General features: G+C 37.8%; 1 long non-coding RNA gene across 1 annotated transcript; it reads right to left on the bottom strand.

The window, feature by feature from the left end:
* Positions 1-283: 283 nt before the first annotated feature.
* Positions 284-4,371, bottom strand: LOC148718888 (uncharacterized). The gene is made up of 2 exons (XR_015994007.1): positions 2,626-4,371; positions 284-1,663 (listed from the first exon to the last, which is right to left on the bottom strand). It is a non-coding gene; the product is annotated as an uncharacterized LOC148718888 (long non-coding RNA).
* Positions 4,372-6,471: the final 2,100 nt, after the last annotated feature.

Raw genomic sequence — 6,471 nt, 5'->3', positions numbered from 1 at the left:
TTTTAAGACAGCGTAAAGTTGGTGTAAAGTAGAGATTTACGCCGGCTTTACGTACACGCGTAAATGTAGAGTGTAGGCGTCTTTAAAGTAAATTTACGTTTGACGTAAAGTTAACTTCAATTTTTTGTATGAATCAGCTGTATCGACTTCTCAGATTGGGGATATCAGCTTTGTTTTATATAATTTAAGGGAAACATAAGAGCAAAGCTGATCAACCAGTTGTCCACCATAAAAGTTGAAAGTTATGTGTACGGAATCGGGATAGTCAATGAATGAATCAATCTGCTGTGTTCACAACCTTATATATTTGTCACAAAAGCATGCTCCCATGCATGTGAGTAATTCAACATTTGATCAGTTAACCATAACATTTAAAACATCATTTATAATCTTTGTTAAGGAATCATTAAAAAAAAAATGGCTGCAAAAACCTGTCAAATTTGTACAATAAATGAAAAGGAAGTTAAAAATTTGAAAACACTGTACGTTTCTATTTTATCTGTAGTATGACAACTTTGTAGAACATAACGGATTGAAAATTGAGATTTTGTTCCAACAGTAGTCAATGTGTGCACATGCACAATTGGAAATTTTGTTCTAATTTCAGTTACAATACTGCTAACAGAAACAATGGAAAGCTAAAACCTGGTTCCAATATTTTTATCAAAAATAAGTGTATTGAATATTAAAAACCTTGCCCTGAAATCACTTATAATGGTATCAAAAGAAAAATAGAAATTGAAAACATTGTTCTGCTATCACTTAACAACTGTATTAACATTAACATTTGAAATTGAAAATATTAGCCTCATATCGCTATGGAAAACAAATGTTGCAAAAATTGAAAATCTTGTTCCAAAAAAATACGTATGGGCAAACCTAATTAAATTAATAAACTGGCGATCGTCTGCGGGCACTGTTCTTTCGAGAATTAGTACTTTTCTTTTTTGAAGTCCTTGGCATTAAAGTAGAACCTTGCATCGAGGATGTAGCTGGAGTTGAAGGCTGTGTACTTGGGGATGGGGTTGTCCTGTTGGGGAGAGCCACTGTTGTTTGACAGGTGCTATAGGATAGGGTAGCCATTGCTTGAGATCTGGTACTGGTAGGAGGAGTTGTTGATGTGGAATGACGGGTGCTGAAGTATAAGGGGGCCATTTTCGTAGGACTGGCACTTGTAAAAGGATGGGCCGGAGTATGAGGAATTACTCTTGTAGAACAGGCTCTCTGTGACTGAGTTGCTGTTATTGTCGGCCGAATGCTAGGGAATGGATCTGTAATTTCCAGAGGCAGAGTGCTGGGACTGTCAACTGGCTCCTCAGATCTAACCGTCTGCCCATTCCAGACCTCCGATGGGCCGGGGTCGCGTCGATGGCCTCACATGAGCCCGTCTCATTACCACATTCACCCGAGCACTGGGATTAAGGCTCCTCATATATGCATCATCAAGGGCCTTCTTGGCCTGTGTCAGCTTTGACCTTTCCCAAGGCAACTTTTTTACTGGGTACCCAGTAAAGTACCTTTCCCCTTCCTCATCCTCATCCTCAGAAAAATCTGATTCTTCTGAGCGGGTGTAGGTGAGGCTTCCCACGAACAGTTCCATCATGGCCTTTGTTTCCTCTGACCAAGGCATGTTTCGCAAAGTAGCAAGTCTCTTCTGAATTTTCTAGGCAATCAAAGCAACAGCACAAAAGTTAGTTAATGTAATATCAAACTAGAGATACATAGAGGTAAATGGATTCATTATCTGATCTATGACTGTAATTGCTTAAAAAGGCATCTCTCTTAATGAGTGCATTGTATAGGTAGAATAAATCATCAGTCTTGCCCTCAAATGAAGTATCACACCCAAAAACAATGATGCAACCCCTACTAAACAACTCATATCTTTCAAGTTTGTAAGTCTTGATTTTGAGTCAACTCAAAAGTATTAACTCATCATGCACAGGATGATAAAATAAATTTTGTAATCTAACTGTATTCCTTTACACATAAGTAACAGCCAGTATGGAGAAAACAATTTGCATATATCAACAAAGTTGAAATGGTAAAAGTATGGAGAAAAGGCTGTGACCCCAAATATGCATCTTCACTGCCATTTAAAGGAATGAGTCATTGATTGTAGACCAGTACATGCATTTTGGTGTTTCAGCTTTGAACGTTTTAATGGAATTCTTGGTGCAATGCAATTAATGGAAGGTATGTGGAGATACAGTTAATGCGTAAACTTCTGGCCGGACGTTTCGTCTGGGATGTACAATTTCCAAGCGAATTCCAGGAATCTTTTTTGCCATTTTTTGCAAAAGAAAGTCATGATATGACTGAAAGCTTAGTTGTTAAGAATGCCACCAAACTATTTAACAGTGCCTATTGCTTGAAATTGGGGACTATCAGTGGAGTGACCTCTCACTTGTTAGTTTTCCCAACTCATTCAAACATTTTGTATTGGATCCAGATTAACTGAGGATACTTTTTGAATGCTACAAGACATTGTACTCCAGGAAGAAAATTGAACTTTCTTCAAGTTTGCCAGTGTTATACTTGGCACTGAAAAGTTTGGATTAAAGTTGGACCGTCGTAACTTGAGATCAGCTAGAATTATAGTGCTGATGGTGGTTGTATTGATACCTCTGCTCCTGGAAGACCAGGAATAGTCAACTTTTATTTAGTGCACCGTGTAAAGGTCAATGGAGAATACTGTCAGCATGCATTTGCAGTAGTGTGGTGGCACACAATTGATTGAATTCTTCCTTATTGGGTCTTGATGTCCTTTTAAGGTTGATGCTGAAAAAATGTTTATCATAATTAACTTTTTAGTACTTAATGTACTTCAAATTTAATTTTGGTGCGAGGTAGATGTTAAGTGTCACCGCGGCCAAACGTTTTCCCTGTGAATAGCCCCATGAATTCAAACTATTCTTAAATATTAATTCTAGTCGCAGTGACTAGTCTTATGAAATTTTGATTGTCCCGTCATGTGAACTGTTTGCATACACGACCAAAAACAAAAGCATTCGGCGACCTTCTTGTAAACACTACATGGGACATCCCTGTGGCTGGTTGTTTTACTTCTATCTCACACCTGCCTGACAGAAGACAATTAATCATGATCATTCCCTTCTCCTATTCCTACTTAAACGATTTCTCTGTCTGAGAAGACATGACTTTGCCCGTTACATCAAGCACATCACTTCCCATTTAATTGTCTTCGGATGTAAAACATCCATTTTGGGATCTACTGATTAAGTTGGAAACGAATCACCTTACGTATGTACGTAATAGTTACAAACGTTTTATCTATCAAAAAATATATCTCGACATTTTCTCCTTTCCTTATTGACTAGAGCCGTTTTCGGGAACGGAAACTGTAGTTGTTCCACGTGTCCCTATGGCATTAGTCCTATCTCCATTTCTTGTATTTTTGGTGCTATTGTTAACTGTCACGCTGTAATTCGTGCGTTGCGCTTTTGTTAGCGAAGAAAATACAGTGTTGATCTCTCAAATAACTTACCAAACTTCTTACAGGTAACATTTCATGAAACGAATGCACTTTACTCTGAATGATATACTTTTCTTTCCTTTTTCGTAAATGCAACAAAGTATAGTGCTCGCCGGCGCAACTGCCAAACTCGATTAAAGTAGAAGTAGTAAGTATAAACTATAACTATACTAACTAGATCTATAAACAGGAGCAAATTTCTAAAAAGAAACTATAATAATAATAATAATAATAATACAACTCGTTTATATAAGACATATACGAAGGCTCTATGCGCTTTACAATGTAGTACACGGAAGTAAATAAAATGACTTATAAAAGCAATAACTTAGTCGCTAAAAACTTTGGCAAAAAGAAATGTCTTAAGTTTGCACTTAAACGTTTCCGAATTGTGACAACATGTTATGTCAATGGGCAGATGGTTCCAGAGTTCTGGAGCAGAGACAGCGAAAGCTCTCGCGCCGTAAGTCATCAAGTTGTAATTTGGACGAGATAATACGCGTTGTTCTTGTAGCTCAATTGGTCCTTTAGAATGAATGAGGAAAGGAGACAGTCCTTCATCAAGCAATCGAGCGAGAACCTAACGCGGTGCGTCAAAACCTGGAGTTAATAATACATCCTCTATACTGATGCATTTATCAATCAACACGGTTTAATGACCCCGAAAAGGAAACGAAAAAGACACAGTTTTGAAGTGTGTACACAGAACCTATTTAACCGTTTTCCCGGTGCTTTCCAATGCGATTGTTTAAGTAAGCGTTGCACTCCATGGTGGTTCATCTTGTTTACTCTTCGCCAACCAGCCAATTTTTGCCAAAAGACGTAACCGTTTTTTAAAGTGATGCGGTCTCGTCGATGAAAAGACGAACGGAATCGAATGGTTTTAAAAATGTTGCACGTCTGGAAACGTTTTCAAAACGAGCCCCTTTCAACAGTAGTCTCGATAGGCGCCATGTAAACGAAAGGCGTAATGTCACCGAACTCTATGTGAATAACACAGAATCAGAAGGTGCTACGACTTTTCAAGTATCAGCCAGTAGGTTTTGAAATTCACTTCTCAATGAATTTCAGAGTAGCTCTAGTTTAGAAATTTTAAAGAAGTCTTTATAAGTAGGTTTTGGAGTCCCATAAAGATGTTTATCACTTTACTTTAAAGATGTTTAGGCCATTCTATGTTATTCTCACATATTTTATATTAACTCTCAGATAACTCATATTTTAATTGTTTAATAACATAGTTTTAATTATATCATTATTTATACGTATTAGTGTTTATTTTTAATTTGTTTTGAAGGGTCACGAGTTTATCCATATTTTATACTGTCAAGTGCCACCCTCGAAAAATAAAGTTAATTATTATCATTATTATTATTATTATTATTATTTCTCAGAGGGTAGATTACGTGATTTATAAGCTTAGTTTCAAGACAAACAGAAATGTAAAGAAAATAAAAACGCATTTCTTATCCAAATATCCAAGCTAAGAAAGTAAAGAAAAAGACGGAAAACTCGATGAAACGGCGCGAACCTTAAACTTAGTTCACAAAAGAGGATGACAGTGATCAAGATGGTAGATTCACCATACAATACTCGCGATAAATTAATCTGCCTTTACATAGAAAAGTACATTTGCGACACGATTGAGTACATATAGGAAATGTCCTTACAGTAGTACATAAAGCTATGTAACGCACTACCTGTAACCCAACGACAGGCCTTTCGCTGCCATAAAGGTCTGAATCACTATCACTAAAAATGCATGGAACACGTGTACTGTTGGAGAGCGTTCGATCACAGCTGTTGACGAAGGATCAAAGTGGTCATCCAAGTCTTTGAAAGGTCTCAAACTACGACGCACAACAAATTTAACCTTCTCGAAAACCGGTCTCAAATTTTTCTATCCAAGAATGTCCGTGTCATTCACTGAATAACATTTTCCTTCATTCAATTCACCACGCCTAAATTTACCAACATTGACATAGTCGATGCGCCTACCCATCATTTATCGACATTCCTGACCTAGCAGTGTGCAGGAGGTTTGTCACCATGGACCTTGTTAAACGGCCTAGCTTCCCATAATTCTCCTACAATTCGGTAGTACTGGTCATTCGTTCGCATCACTAGAAATCGGGGACATTTCGAGCCCGTTACGAAATGTCAGCGGTATATCGTATTACAGACAATTCAATATGGCGGCGGTGGAAGTGAAGTGAACACGTAACTTTCTGTTTTCGTAAAACCCAACGAGAGAAAGGCCTGGTACCTTTCTATCCCAAAAAGCCAAAGGGGACGTCAAAACAAGGAAAATGGCGGCCAAATTGTACAGTTACTGGGACTTGTATCTTTCGTGTTCTTCCTTCCTAAAATTGAGGTATTTAAAAATGGCGTATTTGGCGTTTGAGCTCTGTGAAAATACGAAGAGTTTCCCGGCTCGAGGAGAATTTGTGGGTCAACATATTCGACCGTTTACGAGCGATTTAGTTGAGCAAACTTCTGCAGAATGCATATCGAACTACGCAGTTGCGAATCTTCTCAAGGTTGTTCCTACGACAAAAGAATTGTAACACCTAGTCGAAACAGATTTTAAGAGTTTGTATTGGAAAATGGAGTCAGAATTATGAGTTTACTCGTATACCTTGGGAAAAGGTAGGCTTGAATTTGAGTATTTCTTTTTCGTAGCGATGAATGCTTCAACCGATGCAGGCTCCATTTCCAAGTACACAGCGAAAGAATATCCCATTCTTAGACAGCTATTTTGGAAAAAAAATCTTTTCCCATACATTTTCTTATACTGTTTCGGCGCCATTTTGCTTGTAACACGAGAACCGCCTCCGCCATATTGTCTCAAATTTCTGGCAATGGACTCTTGTTGGGAAAACTCGGACTTCTTTTTTGTGAATAACAGAACTTCCTTCAACTTTTATGAACTGTTTTTTTTTTTCATCTCAGGAATTTAAACACCAATTACCGCCATA

This window comes from Stylophora pistillata, chromosome 12, assembly GCF_964205215.1.
Source record: "Stylophora pistillata chromosome 12, jaStyPist1.2, whole genome shotgun sequence".
NCBI lineage: Eukaryota > Metazoa > Cnidaria > Anthozoa > Scleractinia > Pocilloporidae > Stylophora > Stylophora pistillata.
This window is presented reverse-complemented; position numbering and strand designations above follow the sequence as displayed.